Genomic DNA, 10834 nt, shown 5'->3' with positions numbered 1-10834 from the left:
TTTACATTTTCTCCATCCAAACCAAGACATTCTGGGCTAGGTCCATCCACATTGCTGCAAATGGCAGATTTTCATTCTTTTTTATGGCTGAGTAACATTACAGTGTGTGTGTGGTGGGGGTGTGTGTGTGGGTGTGGGTGTGTATCACTTCTTCTTTAACCATTTTTATGTTGATGGACACTTACACTGCTTCCGTATCTTGGCTATTGTAAATAGTGCTGCTGTGAACATTGGGGTTCATGTATCTTCTCCAATTAGTGTTTTCATTTTCTTCTGATATATACCCAATAGTGGAACTGCTGGATTATATGGTAGTTCTATTTTTAGTTTTTTTGAGGAATCTCCATACTGTTTTCCACAGTGGCTGCACCGATTTACCTTCCTACCAACAGCATAAAAGGTTTTCCTTTTTTCCACATCTTCACCAACATGTGCTATTTGTAGACTTTTGGATGATAGCCATTCTGACAGGTGTGAGGTGATATCTCATTGTGGTTTTGATTTGCCTGTCTCTAATAATTAGCGATGTTGAGCATCTCCAGATTTTCTGTCTGGATGATCTGTCCATTGATGCAAGTGAGGTGTTAAAATCCCCTACTATTATTGTATTACTGTCAATTCCTCCCTCTATATCTGTTAATATTTGCTTTATATGTTTAGGTGCTCCTGTATTGGGTGCATATATGTTAACAAGTATCATATCCTCTTCTTGTATTGATCCCTTTATCATTGTATAATACCCTTCTTTGTCTTTTGTTACAGACTTTGTTTGAAAGTATATTTTTTCTGATATTGGTATTGCTACCCCTGCTTTCTTGTCATTTCCATTTGCTTGAAATATCTTTTTCCATCTCCTCACTTTCAGTCTGTGTGTTTCTTTAGCTTTGAGGTTAGTCTCTTGTAAGCAACATACAGATGGGTCTTGTTTTTTTTTGTCCAATCAGCTACCCGATGTCTTTTGATTGGAGCATTTAGTCCATTGGCATTTAAAGTAATTATTGATAAGTATGTACTTATTGCCATTTGTTACTTGTTTTGCAGTTGCTTTTGTAGTTCTTCTCTGTTCTTCCCTTCTCCCTTTAGTTTCTTCCCTTGCGGTTTGATGATTTTCTTTAGTGGTATGCTTGTGTCCCATCCTCTCTCCTTTTTTGTGTATCTATTGTAGGTTTTTGATTTGTGGTTACACAGGAGTCATATATGTTTACCTATAATAATATCTATTTGTTTTAACCAGGTAGTCATTTAAGTTCAAACACATTCTAAAACATCTCCACTTTTGCTCCCCTCCCCCACATGTTGTGTTTTTGATGTCATCTTCTACTACTTCATGTTTATCCCTTTACTGATTATTGTAGTTATAGTCAATTTTACAATTTTTTGTCTTTTAATCTTCATACTAGCTTATAGCCTATACTATATACTTGTCTTTACTGGTGGGATTTTTCCTTTCCTCTAGATTCTTGCTTCTTGTTATAGACTCTTCTTTTCCACTTAAAGAGGACCCTTTAACATTTCTTTTAAGGTAGGTTTAGTACTGATGAACTCAGTTTTTGCTTGTCTGAGAAGTTCTTTAACTTTCGATTCTAAAGGATAATCTTGCTGGGTAGAGTATGCTAGGTTGCAGGTTTTTCCCTTTCAGCAAAGTTTTAAATTTTAATCTAATGTATTGGTCTATCCTTTGCACTTTTTGTATCTTAAGACTGTGTGTATAAAAATATTCAAGCAATATTATTTACGGCCACAAAATTTTTTAACTGCCGCTAAATACTTTACATGACCCTACCTGTTATGGGCTTAATTGTGTTTCCAAAAATTCTTTAAAAAAATTATTTATTTGACTGCACCAGGTCTCAGTTGCAGCACGCGGGATCTTTGCTTCAGCATGTGGGATCTTTTAGTTGTGGTATGAGGAATCTTTCTGATTGTGGCATGTGGGATCTAGTTCCTTGACCAGGAATCAAGCCTGAGGCTCCCTGCATTGGCAGCACAGAGTCTTAGCCACTGGACCACCAGGGAAGTTCCCCAAAATTCATTTGTTGAACTCCTGACCCCCCAGTACCTCAGAATGTGACGATATTTAGAGATAGGGCCTTTAAAAAGGTAGTTAAGGTAAAACGAGGTCTTATGGGTCAGCCCATATCCAATGTGACAGGTGTCCTTATAAGAGGAGATTGGGACTGAGAACACCCAGACCGAGGGACAACCATGGGAGGACACAGGGAGAAGCGCAGCCATACGCAAGCCGAGGAGAGAGTCCTCAGAGGAAACAAACACTGCTGACACCGTGATCTTGGAATTCTGGCCTCCAGAACTGTGAGAAAATTAATTTCTGTTGTTTAACCCGCCCAGTCCGTGGTACTTTGGTATGGCAGCCCTAGCAGATTAATACACTACCTTAAATTGCAGCCATTTAAAAGTATAATTATGAGATTATGAGAAATATGGAAAACCTTGATATGGTAAGTGAAAGATAAAAAGACAAAAAATTATGTGTGTCTCAGAAGCATATAAAAAGAACATGTCTGTGGACAGAGACTGGAAGTCTATATGAAACAAAATCGAGCATTTACATTAGAATACCAGAATTATGGACAACTTTCACTTCTTTTAAAATTTGCTTAATTGTTGCTAAATTGTATATATACAATATTGTTTGCTAAGGAAACCTTTAAGTTAGGGATAGCAATTACATATATCTAAGCAGTTCAACCATACTGGCTGCTTAAGAGTGAAAGGCAGAGTAAGTTTAAGATCCATTTCATATTTAGGTTATAGACCATTTCTTGAATTTTATAGACTATGAGTCATGTTCCTAATGTAAGTCCATGGGGCCAGCGATGTCATGACTCTGCCTGACCTCCTGAGGATGAATACCCAGCCTCCTCACCCTTGGCAGGACCATTCTGAGGGATGATCTGCATCCTCTGAGTCCCCAGCAGAATGGACTCCCAGTTGCCGACGGGGGGACCTGCTCGTTAATGCTTAATGCCCCTTGATTTCTCACCTCCCTCGCTTGGTTCCTGAATCACCTCACAGATGACCCCTTGAACCTAATCCTTGACTGGGGTTGGCTTCGGGGAGGAATCAAACCCCTGCACTCCCTCTCATTGTTTCTATCTCGGTTAATAGAGAGTATCCTATCCATCCATTTGCAGTGGACGCTGCATTTCCCCCTCTTTCCGTCTGCATCTCCGTCTCCCTCCTCTGGGTCCCCCAAGAGAGTACGAGGATCGGTCACGGCCGGGCGGCTGCGGCTTGCGACTGACGCCGGTCCGCACGGCGCGGGCTGCCACTGCAGACAGCGCTCGCTCCTCCCGGCCGCAGGGGGCGTTGTGGGGCGGAGCGGCCGCGAGTCCCAGCGTGCACCGCGCCTGGGCTGGGCCTGCAGGTCGGCGGGGAGCGGCGGGGTGGGAGGCCGCGGGCAGCCGGGACGCCTGGCTTGGCCGTAACCCGATCCGGGGCCGGGTGGGACCGCGAGGGCCCATGGCCGAGCCGGCTCCGGTAAGAGGGGCTCCCCGCGCGGACGCCCAGCTCGGGGATCTGGGCGGGTCCTCGGGTTCCGACTCGGCGGGCCGACATCCTGAGGTCCTCCCGGGGCTGAGGCAGACGGGTGGGGCGGGGTCTGAGGGTCGCGCTGAGCGCCTGGTGTGGGGTCTGGACCCTGGACGGAGCCGGTGACCGCCGCCGCTGGGGCTCGTCCGTGTCCAAAGCCCTAAACAAAGCCGATCGTGGAACTGGCGGAGTCTGGGCCGGGGGCGCCTGTGCGTGAGACGGGCGGATGAGAGAATGGATCGAAGTTGGTCTGGGGCCGGCAATGCGTGTTAACTAGTTCAGCCAGTTTTACATTATAGTTACTGAATTTAGAACTAGTGTTTGAAAAGATTTAAGATTCTGAATGGTTGAAATGATGGTTGGCAGGGACTTAAATGGCAGAATTTAACGCTAACGTGTTGAAGTTTGTGTTGAGTGTAAGAAGGAAGGAGGACACATTGGAAGGAAGAAGATATAAAAACCTAAGTAGGGTACACATTATTTGATTATTTAGTGTTTTGTTGAAATTGAGGTTTTATGTTTTTCTCTATAAGCTTACATATTGAGCATTTTTTCAGATTACTAAATGAATTCATGAGATCATTACTTTTAAGATACCGTTAACAATCTCAACAAAAACCATAATTCCCAGGACTAAATATATAAAAGATATGTAACACCTTTTTTTTTTTTTTTTTTTTTTTTTTTGGCGGTATGTGGGCCTCTCACCGTTGTGGCCTCTCCCGTTGCGGAGCACAGGCTCCGGACGCGCAGGCTCAGCGGCCATGGCTCACGGGCCTAGCCGCTCCGTGGCATGTGGGATCTTCCCGGACCGGGACACGAACCCGTGTCCCCTGCATCGGCAGGCGGACTCAACCACTGCGCCACCAGGGAAGCCCCTGTAACACCTTTATAGCAAAAATTATAAATAACAGGCATACCTTGGGAATATTTCGGGTTTGGTTTCAGACTGCTGCAATAAAGCAAGCATCACAGTAAATGAAGTCACGATTTTTTTGGTTTCTCAGTGCATATATGTTTATGCTGTACTGTAGTGTGTTAAGTGTGCAGTAGCATTATGTCTTAAAAAACAATGTACAAACCTTAATTTAAAATACTCTGGCTAGGGCTTCCCTGGTGGCGCAGTGGTTGAGAGTCCGCCTGCCGATGCAGGGGACACGGGTTCGTGTCCTGGTCCGGGAAGATCCCACATGCCGCGGAGTGGCTGGGCCCGTGAGCCATGGCCGCTGAGCCTGCGCGTCCGGAGCCTGTGCTCCGCAACGGGAGAGGCCACAACGGTGAGAGGCCCGCGTACCGCAAAAAAAAAAAAAAAAAAAAATACTCTGGCTAAAAATGCTAATCATTGTCTGAGCCTGGAGCAGGTTGTAATCTTTTTGCTGGTGGAGGGTCTTGGCTCCTTGCTGATGGTTGCTGACTGATCAGGGTGGTGGTTACTGAAGGTTGGCGTGTGGCAATTTCTTAAAATAAGACAACAGTGCAGTTTGCTGCATCAGTTGACTCTTCAGGAGTCATTTCTCTGTAGCATGCAATGCTGTTTAATAGCATTTTACCCACAGTAGCACTTCTTTCAAAATTGGAGTCAGTCCTCTTGAGCCCTGCCACTGCTTTATCAACCAAGTTTATGTAATATTCTAAATCCTTTGTTGTCATTTCAACAATCTAAATGGCGTCAGCAGGAGTAGATTCCATCTGGAGAAACCACTGTCTTTGCTCATCCATAAGAAGCAACTCCTCATCTGTTAAAGTTTTATCAGGGGGTTACAGCAATTCAATCACACCCTCAGGCTCCACTTCGAATTCTAGTTCTCTTGCTGTTTCCACCACATCTGCAGTTACTTCCTCCACGGAAGTCTTGAACCCCTCAAAGTCATCCATGAAGGTTGGAATCAACTTGTTCCAAACTCCTGTTAACATTGCTATTTCAGCTTCTTCCCATGAATCATGAATGTTCTTCGTGGCATCTAGAAGGATAAATCCTTTCCAAAAGATTTGCAATTTACTTTGCCCAGATCCATCAGAGGAATCACTATGTATAGCAGCTATAGTCTTATGAAAGGTATTTCTTAAATAATAAGACTTAAAAGTCGAAATTACTCCTTGATCCATAGGCTGCAAAATGGATATTGTGTTAGCAGGCATGAAAACAACATTAATCTTATATATCTCCTTCAGAGCTCTTGGGCGATCAAGTGCATTGTCAATGAGCAGTAATATTTTGAAAGGAATCTTTTTTCCTGAGCAGTAGGTCTCAATGGTGGGCTTAAAATATTTGGTAAATCATGTTGTAAACAGCTGTGCTGTCACCCAGGCTTTGACGTTCCATTTCTAGAGCACAGGCAGAGTTGATTTAGCATAATTGTTCAGGGCCCTAGGATTTTTGGAATGGTACATAAACAGGGGTTTCAGCTTACAGTCACCAGCTGCATTTAGCTCTCAACAGAGACTCAGCTTGTCCTTTGAAACTTCAAAGCCAGGCATTGATTTTCCTCTCTAGCTCTGGAAGTCCTAGAGGATATCTTTCTCCAATATTAGGCTGTTTTGTCTATATTGAAACTCTGTTGTTTAGTATAGCCACACTCATTACTTATCTTAGCTAGGTCTGGAGAACTTGCTGCAGCTTCTACACCATCACTTGCTGATGCACCTTGCACATTTATGTTTAGGAGACGGCTTCTTTCCTTCGGCCTCATAAACTGTTCTCTGCTGGCTTCACACTTTTCTGCAGCTTCCTCACACTTCTCAGGCTTCATAGCATTGAAAAGAGTTAGGACCTTGCTCTGCATTAGGCTTTGGCTTAAGGCGATGTTGTGGCTGGTTTAATCTTCTCTCTAGACCACTAAAACTTGCTTTGTATCAGCAGTAAGGCTGTTTTGCTTTCTTATCATTTGTGCGCTCACAGGAGTAGCACTTTAATTTCCTTCAAGAACTTTTCCTGTGCATTCACAACTTGGCTAACTGACACAAGAGGCCTAGCTTTTCAGCCTGTTTCAGCTTTCCATGTGCCTTCCTCACTAAGCTTCATCATTTCTAGCTTTTGATTTAAAGTGAGAGATGTGTGACTCTTCCTTTCACTTGAACACTTAGAGGCCATTAAGTGTTCACTTGAACACTTAATAATGTAGGGTTATTAAGCGGCCTAATTTCAGTGTTGTTCTGTCTCAGGGAATAAAGAGGCCCGAGGAGAGGGAGAGAGATGGGCCAGTCGTGGGGCAGTCAGAACACACACACATTTTTTAATAACTTTTTTTTTAATAAATATATTTATTTTGGGCTGTGTTGGGTCTTTGTTGCTGCGCGCGGGCTTTCTCTAGTTGCAGCAAGCAGGGGCTACTCTTGGTTGCGGTGCGCGGGCTTCTCATTAAGGTGGCTTCTCTTGTTGCGGAGAACGGGCTCTAGGTGCGTGGGCTTCAGTAGTTGCAGCATGCGGGCTCAGTAGTTGTGGCACACGGGCTTAGTTGCTCCACAGCATGTGGGATCTTCCCGGACCAGGGCTTGAACCTGTGTCCCCGGCATTGGTAGGTGGACTCTTAACCACTGCGCCACCAGGGAAGTCCCAGAACACATACATGGATTGATGAAGTTTGCCATCTTATATGGGCATGGCTCATGGCACCCAAACACAATTAAAATGGTAATATCAGGGCTTCCCTGGTAGCGCAGTGGTTAAGAATCCGCATGCCAATGTGCAGGGGACATGGGTTCGAGCCCTGGTCCGGGAAGATACCACATGCCGTGGAGCAACTAAGCCCGTGAGCCACAACCACTGAGCCCACGTGCCACAACTACTGAAGCCCGCACACCTAGAGCCCGTGCTCTGCAACAAGAGAAGCCACTGCAATGAGAAGCCTGCGTACCGCAACGAAGAGTAGCCGCCGCTCGCCACAACTAGAGAAAGCCCACGCACAGCAATGAAGACCCAACACAGTCAAAAATAAATTAAAAAAAAAAAGGTAACATCAAAGATCACTGATCACAAATCACCATAACAAATACAATAATAATGAAAAAGTTTGAAATATTGTGAGAATTACCAAAAAGTGACACACAGACATGAAGTGAGCAAATGCTGTTGGAAAAATGGCACCAATAGGCTTGTTTGACACAGAGTTGCCACAGACCTTCAGTTTGTAAAAAATGCAGTATCTGCATTTTTTACAAAGCACAAAGCACAGTAAGATGAGATATGCCTGTAAACAGGAGATAAATCATGCCCATAAATGGGAAGACTAAATATAATAAAGATGATACTTTCCTTCCAAGTTAATATATAAATTTATTGCAACTTCATCAAAATGGCAGTAAGATTTTTCTAAATTATATAAACGGATTCTAAATTTCGTTTGGAAAAATAAAGGTCAAAATATGATGCTGAGGGCTTCCCTGGTGGCGCAGTGGTTGAGAGTCCGCCTGCCAATGCAGGGGTCACGGGTTCGCGCCCTGGTCCGGGAAGATCCCACATGCCGCGGAGCAGCTGGGCCCGTGAGCCATGGCCGCTGAGCCTGCGCGTCCAGAGCCTGTGCTCCGCAACGGGAGAGGCCACAACAGTGAGAGGCCCGCGTACCGCACAAAAAAAAAAAAAAAAAAAAAAAAATGCTGAAAAGAAGAATAACAGGGGGACTTGCCCTAGCAGATAATAAAATTTACACTAAATCCATGGAATTAATACAGTACTGTTTTGTGCAGGGGTAGACACATGGAGCAGAAGAAACCCAAAGAGGACCCCAGAGCAGACTACTGAGTTGAATAGTGTCTCCCCCAATACATGTCCTTCCCAGAACCTCAGATTGTGACCTAAATAGGAGTAGCGTTGCTGCAGATGAAATTCGTTAAGATGAGATCATACTGGAGCAGGACAGGTTCTTAATCCATCCTGAGTGGTGTCTTTATAAGAAGAGGAGCGGAGTCACAGAGACCCAGACACACCAAGGGAGAAGGCCCTGTGACAGTGGAGGCAGAGATGGAACTATGCAGCTTCAAGCTGAGAGATGCCAAGTATCCACAACCACCACCAGAAGCAAAGGGAAAGGCACGGAACAGATTGTCCCCTAAAGGCTTCAGAGAGAGCACAGCTCTGCTGACACTTTGATTTCAGATTTCTAACTACCAGAACTATGAGAGAATAAAGATTTATTGTTTTAAGCCGCCAAGTTTGTGGTACTTTGTGACAGCAGCCCTAGGAATCTAATTTGGAGAACTTCAGAAGTGGTGTTGGGACAACTGACTTTTCCATTTGGAAAAAAACACTAAGGTAGATCATTGCTGTATACCATAAAAAAATTACGTTCCAGATAAATTAAAAATCTAAACATGAAAAGTAAAACTTCAGTCTTTTGGAAGGAAATGTAGGATATCTTCATAATCTTAGTGTAGAAGAAAATTTCTTAAACCACAAAGGGCAAAATGAACTAAGAAAAGATTGATATATTGCATTACAACTGAAAATTTATGTACAATATAAATACAAGGCAGCTTATGTAAAAATAAAAGGTAAGAGATACACTAGGAGAAAGTATTTGTAAACTAATGTAGTTAACAGTTAATACACAAATTATATAAAGAAATCTTAGAAATGAAAGGACAAATAACCCAGTAAAAATACAGGCAAAGGATATGAACAGGCAGTTCACAGAACTAAAAGCAAATGGTCAATGGATAAAAGAATGAATTAAAAATTGTGACATTCAGACAATGGAACACTATACAAAATTAAAATAAATCAGTTCTATGTATATCAAGATGGACAGATCTCAAAATGTTGCATAAAAAATGCAAGTTGCAGTATAATAAAGCATTTGTGTATAAAAGACAAAGCAATACTGTATATTATTTATAGATACATATGTGTATTAAAAAAATTAAAAACATAAGCTGAAAACTTACCACATGCATCAACATGTTTGTGTCTCAGAAGGGAGGTGAATAGGACTAAGTGTAAGAATAAGATTGAAGTGGGGACCGAGGGGGCTTTGAGTTTTATCTGTCAAATTCTATTTCTTGAGAAGGAAATCTGAAGAAAAAATGTTAAATTTGTTAAATCAGTGGTAAATACTCAGATGCTTGTTATAGTGTACTCTGTAATTTTCTGGATCTTTCACACTTCTGAAGATTAAAGAAATAAACAATGAAGGCTTTTTGAGCATTTTTGGAAAACATTTTAAAAGTAATGAATTCTGCCATCATACATCATATGCATTTCTAAAAATCACAGTGCAATGCAAAATCATGCAGTAAAAACCACAGAGCTTATGGGAGAAATGGGGTTAGGTACACAACACTCAAAAAGTTTGTCAGTGACAAGTTAAAAAGAAAAGATAGAAACAATAAAAACAGCTCAGTTTTATGCACGTTAAATGATTAAGAAATAATTACCTTAAAAACAATCTGAAATTTGCTTGTGGAAGTGGGTGTAAGAAGGGATGGAGCTTTTGAGTTATTGTGAAGTAGTGGAAGGAACAGTATCTGAAATTAGATGGAAAGTTGTAACACCAGGTGTGAATAGGTAGGGCTCACCACAGGGTAATCTGAGGCAGCTGGTGCTCGAAGGGTATGCATGTGTGTGCTTTGTATATTCCTATTCAGTTCAGTTCTCATAGTAGCAACCAGAACTCTAAAATCCCTAGGAATGAATCTGTCAAGAATTATATAAGATCTATATGAAGAAAACAATAAATTTTACTAAAGAAAATTTTAAAATCTAGATAAATAAAAGATATATTATGTTTCTGGATGGGAAGATCCCATAATTTAGAGACCCACTTCTCTCAAAATTAATTCATATACTTAGTATATTGCTATCAGAATCCCAATAGAATTTATATAACTTCGACAAAATATTTTTCCTGTTTATTTAGAAGAGAAAGTAGACAAGGAAGGTCAAGACAGTTTCCTTTAAAAAAATGATCAAGGTGGTGGTAGATGGCCATATCCTCTTAAATAGCAAATCATTTGATAAAACTATAAGAATTAAACAGTCCAGTATTGGAGCAAGAATAGACAAAATCACCAGTGGAACAAAAATATAACCAAGTATAAATGGAAAACTAGTTTATGAAAAAGCAATCCCAACACAATGGTAAAAGAATATTCAGTAAGTTTTGTGACAGTTTAATATCTTTGGAAAAAGAATTATGTGCCTTATTGTTATAATATACCAGAATATCTTTTATAATTTTAGAATAGGGAAAGTCTTCCAAATCAAGGTACTAAATCCTGAAGCCACAAAAGAGGTTCTAGCAAGTACAACACTATGAGATAAAAGCAGTGTACGTACTTTGAAAAGAGA

General features: G+C 41.8%; 1 long non-coding RNA gene across 1 annotated transcript; it reads left to right on the top strand.

The window, feature by feature from the left end:
* Positions 1-3392: 3392 nt before the first annotated feature.
* LOC307058096 lies at positions 3393-8691 on the top strand. Its single transcript, XR_013811082.1, has 2 exons — positions 3393-3501; positions 8236-8691. It is a non-coding gene; the product is annotated as an uncharacterized lncRNA (long non-coding RNA).
* Positions 8692-10834: the final 2143 nt, after the last annotated feature.

The sequence above is a fragment of the Hyperoodon ampullatus genome (genome assembly GCF_949752795.1).
Source record: "Hyperoodon ampullatus genome assembly, chromosome: 9".
In the NCBI taxonomy this organism is placed as follows: domain Eukaryota; kingdom Metazoa; phylum Chordata; class Mammalia; order Artiodactyla; family Ziphiidae; genus Hyperoodon; species Hyperoodon ampullatus.
Note: the sequence above shows the minus strand (reverse complement) of the source record. Positions and strands in the feature narration are given on the sequence as shown.